The sequence below is a fragment of the Lontra canadensis genome, unplaced genomic scaffold, assembly GCF_010015895.1.
Source record: "Lontra canadensis isolate GAN:19392208 unplaced genomic scaffold, GSC_riverotter_1.0 scaffold17, whole genome shotgun sequence".
Lineage (NCBI taxonomy): Eukaryota > Metazoa > Chordata > Mammalia > Carnivora > Mustelidae > Lontra > Lontra canadensis.
This window is the reverse complement of record NW_022631011.1, coordinates 22364155-22377149: the sequence shown is the minus strand read 5'-3', so window position 1 is coordinate 22377149 and position 12995 is coordinate 22364155.

The window sequence follows — 12995 nt, the reverse complement described above, 5'->3', positions numbered from 1 at the left end:
ATGAAAACTTTGGGAGTGAGAAGGGAGGCAGAGACTGCCTGGGGAAAGAGAGACAAGAAGGTATTGGGAGAAAATGAAGGGAACCCACATAGAACACTTTTTAATCAGCCAAGGAGCATTCATATGAAATACCCCAAATGGCAGTAATTAAGTAATTAAGTAAATAAACCAGTAATACTCCACACTTGGTTATAAAGCCAGAAGAATGATGAGAAAGAGCCTGCATCCAACTCGCCATGCCTTACCACCACCATCTGAAGTCTAGCAATGAGAACATTCTCGAAGTTCTGGGTATGTATTCCCCTGGGCCAACCACCCACATTATAGTGACTAGGTTATACCCAAGACATTTTTCAGTGTGGATCTCAGGGAGGCCTAGGGAGGGCATATCTTTTGTTAAGAGAGGAATCCAGAGAGATTTGATAGATGTGCTGTAATGAAGTTCATTCACTGAGCATATGCTCTAAGGTCACCTACTTATTCTGTGCAGTAATGGAGCTCTATGGGTTTAGAAGTGGAAACACTGATATCATGTCAGTTGTGTTAGGTATCCATTTTCGTGCAACAAATTTTAAAAAATGTGACCCAACTTTATGCTGTCTATGAGAAACTCACTTCAAATATAAGGATATAGTCGGCTTGAAAGTAAAGGGATGGGATAAGGTAGGTGATATAAACACCAGCCAAAGGAAAACAGAAGTGGCTATATTAATATAGAATAAAGTAGATTCCAGAGCAAAAAAATTATCAGAGATAGAAAGGGGCATGACATAATGATGAAAGGGTTAATCCACCAAGCAGATACAACAATCCTAAATGTGTATACATCAAACAACAGAGTTGCAAACAGGTGGAGCAAAACCCAATAAAACACAAAGGAGAAATAGACAAATCTACAATGATCACTTCAACAACTCTTTCTCTCTCACTAACAGATACAACAACTAGTCAGACAGCTAGCATAGACATAAAAGAATTCAGCAAGACCATTAACCAACAGGATCTGACTGACATTTTTAGAATACCACCCAACAGCAGAATACACATTCTTTCCAAGTCCTGAGGTGACAGATATGTCTTTCACTATTTTCCAAGCCCAGGCATATCTCAGGTACAGCCGTATTCTTACGTCTCTGATACGACATATTTTTCTCTTTCATCAGGAATGCATAAATGTAGTATGTCTCATACACATAAATTAATTTATCCCACTTACCTCCTTTATTATGTATCAGGGACTGTGTTAGAGGCTTGGTTACATGAAGAACATAGTCAATCCCTGACCAGAATTCCATGGGGAGTCAGAGTTCTAGATGGGATAAAAGTTGAGAGAATATTTGGAATAAAGTAGGGACACAAAGGGATAGACTCCACCTGGCATGGGTAGCAGGAAGAGGAGTCAAAATTGGCCTCAGAGAGGAAGAAGTTTCATTCATGTCAATTCTAGAAAGATGATTAGGTGTGATCTAGTCATCCTAAAGCAACTAGAGTGAACACCCCTGACACCCACTTTTGTGCAGATACAGACAGCATATATATTTTCCGATATCCCAAGTAGTCATACCAACCTTGGAGTTGAGGCACCCAAGAAAGAAAACCCACTGCACCTTCAGATCATTTCTATCTGTCTCTAGGTCCAGACAGGTAGGAAGAAACTTGGATCCAACTGCCTTGCTTTTATCTTTCCTTCATTCTCTCTTCCAGCCGGTGAGGACCAACAGCCATGGATCTTCCACAGCTAGTGAGGTCAGGATAGAATTTCTGATACATGGTCGTTTAAGTTCTTTACTAATGTTTTCCTGTCAGTTCTAGCTCTGATCCTCTGACTTGTTTCCTACAAGGTCTGTCAAGCTTTTCCGTCAGGTTAGTCGGACACAGTTGTATACCAGGTGTCCTCATTTTGCTTCTAGAAAGCAGGTGTCTGCTACCTAACTCCTCCATCTCCATAGAAGCAGAGAGCCAAAGGGGGATCATTTGTTTTCTTGTGATGCTACAAGCATCTTTGGGAAAATATTCCATAGACAAACAGATTTTGGGACACTGGGGCATTTGATGGAAGGAAACTACCCATATAAAGTGTGAATTTTGTACAAATAGCAACTCTGTGCAGGGAAAACCCACAATATCCGTGGTACTTATTCATACCGCAGGCTAATATATAGATCTGTTTATCCTTTGAGTCAAACAAATAAACAGACATATAGTCCAAGGCTCCCTTTCTCTCGCCATGGCTGAGGAGGAAGAAGGCCTGTGATTCATTTCCACAGTCTCCCAGTCACTCTGGAGAAGCACACTCACAGCGTGTTTACATATCACAGCCTTCCGCTACTTCACCAAATGCTTCCTGGCCTTTGCTCAGTGAGCCAGTCGGGCTCCCAGAAAATTCTTCATTCTTTCCCAACTGTGCCGCCCAAGACAGATGTTCTCTATCAAGAACACCAAGTCCTGTCCAGAGGTCGTCGCCAGCAAAAACTCACGAGTGGCCCTTGCCTTTGGGAGATGATGTCATGCCTTGTGGCGACATGTGCTATAATCTCCCACTGAGGCGGAAGACAGTGTGGACTCACAGGGGGCTGGGGTGGGGGACCGGGTGGGCCACTCTCCTCTCCTGGGATGAGTGGCTGCAGTGTTTAAGCCAGCCTGGAAGAGCATCTCCTCTCCCACAGATCTCCAGGAGAGGATCTTAGAGCTCCTCGGATAGTTCTCAACTCCCTTTGCATGCAAGACATTCTTCTTCCAGAGGTAATGCTACAGTGTAAGCAAGTGTCCTCTCCTGTACCCAGCAGAGCTCCCAGCACGGCCCATCTGTGCAGAGTGAGGTCTTACATGTCTGCAGGGTCCTCTGGTGAGAACTCAGCAGTCTGGGGGAGTGGACTCGAAGCAGCAGGAACGGCAGCCCCAAAGCTGAACACTACACAACGTGGCAGGCTCTGAGGGCGTCGCTCACGCTACGTGTACGGCCACACTTCTAGCCCCTAACAGCATGTTTGTGGACACTACCACGCTCTCTGATTCCTGAGCCCACAGCCAACGGTGGTCAATTCTCAGGGAATCCTGGAGCTCGCAGGGACAGGCCTAATGACATTGCCTAACACACAGTAGATACTCAATGCCTACTTGTTGACCAAAAGAATGATCAAAGGCATCAGAAAAAGCACAGCTAACAGGAAGAGAGGGCCCTCCAAAATCACTCAATCTGTTAAAATGGATGCTTTCATGCCTGGAGTCTTTCAGGACAAGGGAAAAAACTCCAAATTGCAAACTGCCTGCTTGGTGCTGGTACTTAATTATCTCAATTCCTTACATCGTCATCCTGCGAAGTATTAAGAACACATTTGAGGGGCGTCTGGGTGGCTCAGTCATTAACCATCTGCCTTCGGCTCAGGTCATGATCCCGGGGTCCTGGGATCGGGCCCCACATCGGGCTCCCTGCTCGGGGGGGAGCCTGCTTCTCCCTCTGCCTACTTGTGCTCCCCCTACTTGCGCTCATTCTCTCTGTGTCAAATAAACAAATAAAATCTTAAAAAAAAAAAAAAAAAGAACATATTTGACAGACAAGGAAATGGAAGCACAGAGAAATGGAGTGGTTTGCCATGGGTCCTTCAGCCAGGAAGAAGAAAGGCCTTGATCCCAGCTCAGATCTGCCTCAAAGTCCTGTGCTGTCGATCGATCATATAGCTATTGCTTCAAACTAGCTCTTCCTCTTCTCCTTCCTGGACCAATTCAACTCCCCCTCCCCCATCTATCCCTCTATGTTGTTTTGGGGGGGTATTTATTTTTATTTTTATTTTTAAAATTATTTTTATTAACATATAATGCATTATTTGCCCCTGGGGTACAGGTCTGTGAATCGTCAGGCTTACACACTTCACAGCACTCACCATAGCACATAACCTCCCCAATGTTCATAACTCAACCACTCTATCCCTTCACCCCTCCCCCTAGCAACCCTCAGTTTGTTTTCTGAGATTAAGAGTCTCTTATGGTTTGGGGCTCCTGGGTGGCTCAGTGGGTTAAAGCCTCCGCCTTAGGCTCAGGTCATGATCCCAGGGTCCTGGGATTGAGCCCCACGTTGGGCTCTCTGCTCCGCGGAAGCCTGCTTTCTCCTCTCTTCCTCTGCCTGCGTCTCTGCCTACTTGTGATCTCTGTCAAATAAATAAATGAAATATTTAAAAAAAAAAGAGTCTCTTATGGTTTGTCTCCTTCCCAATCCCATCTTGTTTCATTTTTTCCTTCCCTAACCCCCAAGCCCCCCACTCTGCCTCCCAAATTCCTCATATCATAGAGATTACATGATAATTGTCTTTCTCTGACTGACTTATTTCACTCAGCATAATACCCTCTAGTTCCAACCACATCATTGCAAATGGCAAGATTTCATTTTTTTTGATGGCTGCATAGTATTCCATTGTGTGTGTGTGTGTGTGTGTGTGTGTGTGTGTGTGTGTGTGTATCACATCTTCTTTATCCTTTTATCTGTTGATGGACATCTAGGTTCTTTCCATAGTTTGGCTATTGTGGACATTGCTGCTATAAACATTCAGGTGCACGTGCCCCTTTGGATCACTACATTTGTATCTTTAGAGTAAATACCCAGTAATGTGATTGCTGGGTCTTAGGGTAGCTCTATTTTCAACTTTCTGAGAAACCTCCATGCTTTTTTCCAGAGCGGTTGCACAAGCTTGCATTCCCACCAACAGTGTAGGAGGGTTCACCTTTCTCTGCATCCTTGCCAACATCTGTCGTTTCCTGACTTCTTAATTTTAGCCATTCTGACTGGTGTGAGGTAGCATCTCATTGTGATTTTGATTTGTATTTCCCTGATGTTGAGTGCTGTTGAGCAGTTTTTCATGTGTCTGTTGGCCATCTGGATGTCTTCTTTGCAGAAATGTCTGTTCATGTCCTCTGCCCATTTCTTGATTGGATTATTTGTTCTTTGGGTGTTGAGTTGATAAGTTCTTTATAAATTTTGAATACTAGGGCGCCTGGGTGGCTCAGTGGGTTAAGCCTCTGCCTCTGGCTCAGGTCATGATCTCAGGGTCCTTGGATCGAGTCCTGCATCGGGCTCTCTGCTTGGCGGGGAGCCTGCTTTCTCCTCTCTCTGCCTGCCTCTCTGCCTACTTGTGATCTCTGTCAAATAAATAAATAAAATCTTTAAAAAAAAATTTTGAATACTAGCCCTTTATCTGATATGTCATTTGCAAATATCTTCTCCCATTCTGTCAGTTGTCTTTTGGTTTTGTTGGCTGTTTCCTTTACTGTGCAAAAGCTTTTGACGTTGATGAAGTCCCAATAGTTCATTTTTGCCCTTGCTTCCCTTGCCTTTGGCAATGTTTCTAGGAAGAAGTTTCTGCAGCTGAAATTGAAGACGTTGCTGTCTGTGTTCTCCTCAAGGATTTTGATGGATTCCTGTCTCATATTGAGGTCTTTCATCCATTTTGATTCTATTTTTGTGTGTGGTGTAAGGAAATGGTCCAATTTCATTCTTCTGCATGTGGCTGTCCAATTTTCCTAACACCATTTGTTGAAGAGACTTTTTTCCATTGGACATTCTTTCCTGCTTTGTCAAAGATTAGTTGACCATAGAGTTGAGGGTCTATTTCTGGGCTCTCTATTCTGTTTCATTGATATATGTGTCTGTTTTTGTGCCAGTACCATACTGTCTTGATGATGATGGCTTTGTAATTGAGCTTGAAATCTGGAATTGTGATGCCACCAACTTTGTCTTCCTTTTTCAACCTTCCTCTGGCTATTTGGGGTCTTTTCTGGTTCCATATAAATTTTAGGATTATTTGTTCCATTTCTTTAGAAAAAATGGATGGCATTTTGATAGGGATTGCATTCAATGTGTAGATTGCTTTAGGTAGCATAGACATTTTCATAATATTTGTTCTTCCAATCCATGAGCATGGAACATTTTTCCATTTCTTTGCATCTTCCTCAATTTCTTTCATGAGTACTTTATAGTTTTCTGAGTATAGAGTCTTTGCCTCTTTGGTTAGGTTTATTCCTAGGTATCTTATGGTTTTGGGTGCAACTGTAAATGGGATTGACTCCTTAATTTCTCTTTCTTCTGTCTTGCTCTTGGTATATAGAAATGCAACTGTTTTCTGTGCATTGATATTATATCCTGACACTTTACTGAATTCCTGTATGACTTCTAGCAGTTTTGGAGTGGAGTCTTGGGTTTTCCACATAAAATATCATATCATCTGCAAAGAATGAGAGTTTGGCTTCTTCTTTGCCAATTCAGATGCCTTTTATTTCTTTTTGTTGTCTGATTGCTGAGGCTAGGACTTCTAGTACTATGTTGAATAGCAGTGCTGATAGTGGACATCCCTGCCATGTTCCTAACCTTAGGGGAAAAGCACTCAGTTTTTCCCCATTGAGAATGATATTCACTGTGGGTTTTCATAGATGGCTTTGATGATATTGAGGTATGTATCTTCCATCCCTACACTTTGAAGAGTTTTGATCTAGAAAGGATGCTGTACTTTGTCAAATGCTTTTTCAGCATCTATTGAAAGTATCATATGGTCCTTCTTTTTTTTAAATTAATGTATTGTATCACATTGACTGATTTGCAGATGGTGAACCAACCTTGCAGCCCAGGAATAAATCCCACTTGGTCATGGTGAATAATCCTTTTAATGTTCTGTTGGATCCTATTGGCTAGTATTTTGGTGAGAATTTTCACATCTCTGTTCATCAAAGATATTGGTCTGTAATTCTCATTTTCGATGGGGTCTTTGTCTGGTTTTGGGATCAAGATAATGCTGGCCTCATAAAATGAGTTTGGAAGTTTTCCTTCCATTTCTATTTTTTGGAACAGTTTCAGGAGAATAGATATCAATTCTTCTTTAAATGTTTGGTAGAATTCCCCTGGGAAGCCGTCTGGCCCTGGGCTCTTGTTTGTTGGGAGATTTTTGATGACTGCTTCAATCTCCTTACTGATTATGGGTCTGTTCAGGTTTTCTCATTCTCCCTGGTTCAGTTTTGGTAGTTTATACATCTCTAGGAATGCATCCATTTCTTCCAGATTGTCAAATTTGCTAGTGTACAGTTGCTCATAATATGTTCTTATAATTGTTTGTATTTCTTTGGTGTTGGTTATGATCTCTCCTCTTTCATTCATGATTTTATTTATTTGGGTTCTTCCTCTTTTCTTTTGGATAAGTCTGGCCAGGGGTTTATCAATCTTACTAATTCTTTCAAAGAACCAGCTCACAGTTTCATTGATTTGTTCTTCTGTTCTTTTGGTTTCTATTTCATTGATTTCTGCTCTGATATTTATTATTTCTCTTCTCTGGTTGGTTTTTGGCTTTATTTGCTGTTCTTTCTTCAGCTCCTTGAGGTGCAGGGTTAGGTTTTGTACTTGAGACGTTTCTTGTTTCTTGAGAAAGGCTTGTATTGCTATATGCTTTTCTCTCAGGACTGCCTTTGCTGTGTCCCACAGATCTTGAACAGTTATGTTTTCATTTTCATTTGGTTCCATGAATTTTTTCAATTCATCTTTAATTTTCTGGTTGACCCATTCATTCTTTAGTCAGATGCTCTTTAGCTTCCATGTATTTGAGTTCATTACAACTTTCCTCTTGTGATTGAATTCTACCTTCAGAGCATTGTGGTCTGAAAATATGCAGGGAATGATCCCAATTTTTGGTACCAGTTGAGACCTGATTTATGACCCAGGATGTGATCTATTCTGGAGGATGTTCCATGTGCACTAGAGAAGAATGTGTATTCAGTTGCTTTGGGATGGAATGTTCTGAATATATCTGTGATGTCCATCTGGTCCAGTGTATCATTTCAGGCCTTTATTTCCTTGTTGAACTTTTGCTTGGATGATCTGTCCATTTCAGTGAGGGGGGTGTTAAAGTCCCCTGCTATTATTGTATTATTGTCAATGTGTTTCTTTGATTTTGTTATTAATTAGTTTATATAGTTGGCTGCTCCCATGTTAGGGGCATAGATATTTAAAATTGTAGATCTTCTTGTTGGATGGACCCTTTAAGTATGATATAGTGTCCTTCTTCATCTCTTATTATAGTCTTTGGCTTAAAATCTAATTTATCTGATATAAGGATTGCCACCCCAGCTTTCTTTTGATGTCCATTAGCATGGTACATTGTTTTCCACCCCCTCACTTTAAATCTGGAGGTGTCTTTGGGTCTAAAACCTTTGTGATTTTTTTAACAGGTGCCTAACTGTTTTCTCGATTTCCAGTCTCTGCCTGCTATCCCATGCATTATTTTTCAAGCTCCACTCGAGTAATCTTTATCAAAGCCAATGCAGACCATGCCATTCCCTGTTAGAAACCTCAGGCAGCCCTCATTGGCCTGGCACACCAGACTCTTCCTGAGCTGGACCCACAATGCCTTTCCAGAATCATCTCTGCCCCTTCCACTGCACTGCCCACATCCTAGCCATTCTTGTGCTTTGTTTATGTGACTGTATCAGCTGAGAAGCTCCCCTTCCTCCTCTTGACCAACCAAACAGGACCCTGACATCCATCACCACACTGCCACCAATATCACCTTCCTCCCCCAATCATCATGGCCCTTTCCCAATGCCATTTTATCTGTGACACCTTCTTGGGCTTGCATGCAATATTCACACAACACGGCATAAATTTTCTATCAGTTACGGATTTTGCTTAATAGATTCCTAATTCCTGGCAGAGAGCCACATACATAAATAATTAATAATGGACAACAAATGATAGAAAACAGTCAATGCTCAGAGACTGAGTACTCAGATTAAGTGATGGTAAGAATGCAGAGGGTGCAGTTGATTTAGAATGATTTATGTTCGTGAACATTTGCATTCATAAAAAGTGTTGTGCTTAAAGAGGTGAATTTCAATTGTATGGAAATACACTTCTAGGACACACCTCATTCCCTCTTAGTTCTAGAGGAATAAAGACATTGTTTTAAATAATAATGTGCAGTTTAAATAAACTCCGGGCCCTGGTCTCCAGCCTTAGTCTCCAGCCTCTATATAACGAGAAAGATAGAGTTTACGTATCTAAATTCTATAAATTCTGTATGCCATGTACCTTTTCAATGGTCATCTCGGTGGGCGATCCAGATTTCCTGGGACAGCCCTGCAGTGGAGTCAGGCAGGCTGAGGGACATGTGTGATATGGGCTCACGGGCTCTTTGATGGACCACCTTCCCATCATTGTGTTGGGCTGTTTCCTCAGCTATAGAAAGGACACAACAGGGCTTATCAAACAGGATGGTTTTAAAGCTACACAGTTAAACCCTTTGGATTAGGATCTCATTAAATTTGAATGCGGATGGGATTGAGGGTGAAGTTCACCTTTGTACTATTCAAGGAAGAAAAGGTTTAGAAAACCGAGAACCATATCAATCACATTGCTGGGTAGAAGGATGTGAAAAAATACCTAAGCAGAGAAACGGCCTTTCAGCCACTTCAAACACCAGGCAAGCATTTATTTGCATGTAGATAAATGACAGGACTGCCTCTGCCTGGAACTGCTTTCCTGTTTTCCCGGTGCCTAACTAACTTTTACTTACCCTTCGAATCCTGCCTTAACTGTCAATGGAAGTTTCAACCAACTAAGTGACTAAGTGACTCACTCCTATTAAAGTCTCAGACTAGTCTACGTCCTCCATTATTATTTTTTTAGACTAGACTAGTGACTAAGTGACTCATTCCTATTATACTCTCAGACTATCCTACATTCTCCATTATTACTTTTTAAAATTTATTATCAGAGTGAGAGAGAGAGCACAAGCAGGGGGAGCAGCAGAGGGAGACAGAGAAGCAGGCTCCTCACTGAGCAAGGAGCCTGATGCGGGCTTGAGTCCAGGACCCTGAGATCATGACCTGAGCTAAAGGCACATGTTTAATGACTGAGTCACCCAGGCACCCCTCTTCTTTCATTCTTTCATTGATCGTTTATTAAATGCTTACTTACTTTGTATCAGATTCTGTGTTAGGTGATGATGTAGACACCATTTTCTGCACAAAAGCAACTCACTGCATCCCACTTGTGTATATACAGAACCCCCCATGATGCTTTACAACCCTTGTCTGTGGAGGTATTGTTCTCCAAACCCAGGTTGTAAGCTCTTCGAACTCAGAGTTGGGGTCTTGCCCACCTGACATCACCAGCAGTCGGCACAATGAGTGGCACAGAGTAAGTGTTTCATAATTACATGTGGTGCGGTGAGAACACTTCCATCACCTCAAAAAGAAATTCATATCCTCTACAGTCATTTCTCATTCTTTATTAATCCCCATTTCCTAAAAACAGTAATTCACATTCCATCTTTCATATAAATGGAATCACACAATGTGTTGTTTTCTGTCACATGCCTCCTTCAGGTAACGTGATTTTTTTTTTTTAATGTTCAGCCGTGCACTAACATGCATCACTACTTCAGTCCTTTTTACTGCCAAATAATATTCCATAGTATGGATATACCACATTTTGTTTATTCATCACTCGAACATTCCAGATGTTTCAGCTTTTTGGCTATTATAACTAATGCTGCCATGAATGTTCATGCACAGGTTTCTTTGTAAACATATTTTTAATTCTCTGGATATATATATAGGAGTAGCATTGCTGGGTTATATGGTAACTATATGCTTAACATTTTGAGAGAAAGAATTTCCAAAGTGGCTGCATCATTTAATATTACTGCTAGCAAGGAATAAGGGCTCCAATTTTCCCACATCCTCATGAACATTTGCTAATGTGTGTCATTTATTTTAGGCATCCTAATGGGTGGGAAGCAGTATCCCATTGTAGTTTGGTTTGCACTGCCTTAATAGCTAATGATGTTGAACATCTTCATGTGCTTTTAGCCATTTTTATCTATTCTTCAAAGAAATGTTTATTCAAGTCCTTTGCCCATCTTTAAATTCAGGTTATTTGTCTTTCTGGTATTATTATTGGTTATTTATTCTGGATAAAATTTCATATCAGATATATGATATCCTCTCAGTCTATGAGTAGTTTTTCATTTTCTTTTTGCTTTCCTTTTTTTAAAATTAATTAATTAATTTATTTGATAGACAGGAATCACAAGTAGTCAGAGAGGCAGACAGAGAGAGGAAGGGAAGCAGGCTCCCCACTGAGCAGAGAACCCGACACAGGGCTCGATCCCAGGACCCTGGGATCATGACCTGAGCTGAAGGCAGAGGCTTTAACCCACTGAGCCACCTAGGCGCCCCTCTTTTTGCTTTCCTTTGAAGCACAATTTTTATTTTAATGAAGTCCAATTTATGTTTTTTTTTCTTTTTTCATTTGCATGTTTGGTGTCACAACTCAAGATCATGAAAATTTGCTCCTATGTATTTTTCTAAGAGATTTATACTTTCAGCTACCGCATTGTAAGTTTATATGCCATTTTGGATTAATTTTTGTACCTGATGTGAGGTAGGAATTTAACTTCATTTTTTTGCCTGTGGATATCTACTGATTTCAGTACCATTTGTTGAAAAGAATATTCTTTCTCCAGGGAATGTTTTTAAGAGAAATAAGAAATTCTTCAATAACGGCTGAGAATAGAACCAAGGAAATGGAGTTATTTACTGCTAATGTAGTGTTGCTATATTTAGAAAATGAAAATTCAGGACATCCAGCTAAATTTGAAATTCAGATAAATAATGAATAATTTTTGAGCATCAGTGTATCCCAAATATTGCATGGAGCATACCTATATTAAAAATTATTTGTTTTTTATGTTAAATTCAAACTTAACTGGATGTCTTGTTGTTTTTCTGGCAACCCTATATAATGTGTCTCAATTTTATGAACCAAGATGCTGAGGACCGAAGAAACCAGTTAGGCATTGCACAGAGATAACTGGAATTGTCACCATTATTGGAATGCCCTCCCAGCATCTTGTGTCATATATCCAATACCATGTGATCTTGAATGTGTTTGTCTTTCAATAACTGAGTTTCTCCTATTGCAAAATCAAATTCTTACTAGAGATAAGTAGAGCCAGTAATTGTATGTAAGGCTTCTTTACACAGTGTCATATGCTTGCTAATTTAAAAAATTTTTTTAAAAACCCACAAAATTATCCTGTGATTTTGAGGTTTCTTTATACTTCCCTGACAGCTTTACAGCTAGCCATTCCGCTTCGTCTCCATTTCTTTTTTTTTTTTTTAAAGATTTTATTTATTTATTTATTTGACAGACAGAGATTACAAGTAGGCAAGAGAGGCAGACAAGGATAGAAAGGAGGAAGCAGGCTCTCCAAGGAGCAGAGATGTGGGGCTAGATCCCAAGACCTGGGATCACGACCTGAGTCGAAAGCAGAGGCCTTAACCCACTGAGCCACCCAGGTGCCCCCCCCCTTTTTTTAAGGGTAGGAAATTGAAAAGGCCTAGAGGATTGAGATGTAGTCCTGATATAATCTATAAGTGACATATACTCTGTCAGGAGGCAAATCTCTGGTTGTCCTTTAAAGGTGGCAAGAAATTTTTCAATAAATTGATCAACATTCTCCTTTCTCTCAAGAGAGGACAGAATGTCCATCAGCCTCCAAGCAGACTTGCATCTATGCCCCTCAGGTCAGGTGTGGCTGATTATCCTGACATAGTCTATGAACCAGGTAGCAGAGGATTCTAAGTAGACCAGGCAACCACACTGAAGCAAGCTGTGAGAATTGCTCTTGATACATCAGAATCTATGTCAGAGTTACAGTGGAGACCTTGAACTTTACAGGCTGGAACCAGAAAGCTTCCTGTGCCTACTTTGTAAAATCCATGATTTGATAGATAGCACCACTGTACATCCATAAATGGTCTACTATTTTCTCCATTAAGCACACATGTTCCAAGATTTATAAATTGCTGCATGACTCTCTAACAGATCTGTTTGATCCTTTTGGAGGACAAAACTTAAGTGCTACAGAAATGAGACATTTATGATTTTCTGATAGAATCTTTAAATAACAACAGGCTCAAATGTCCTTTTTTTTTTTACCACTTCTCAAGATTTCAGA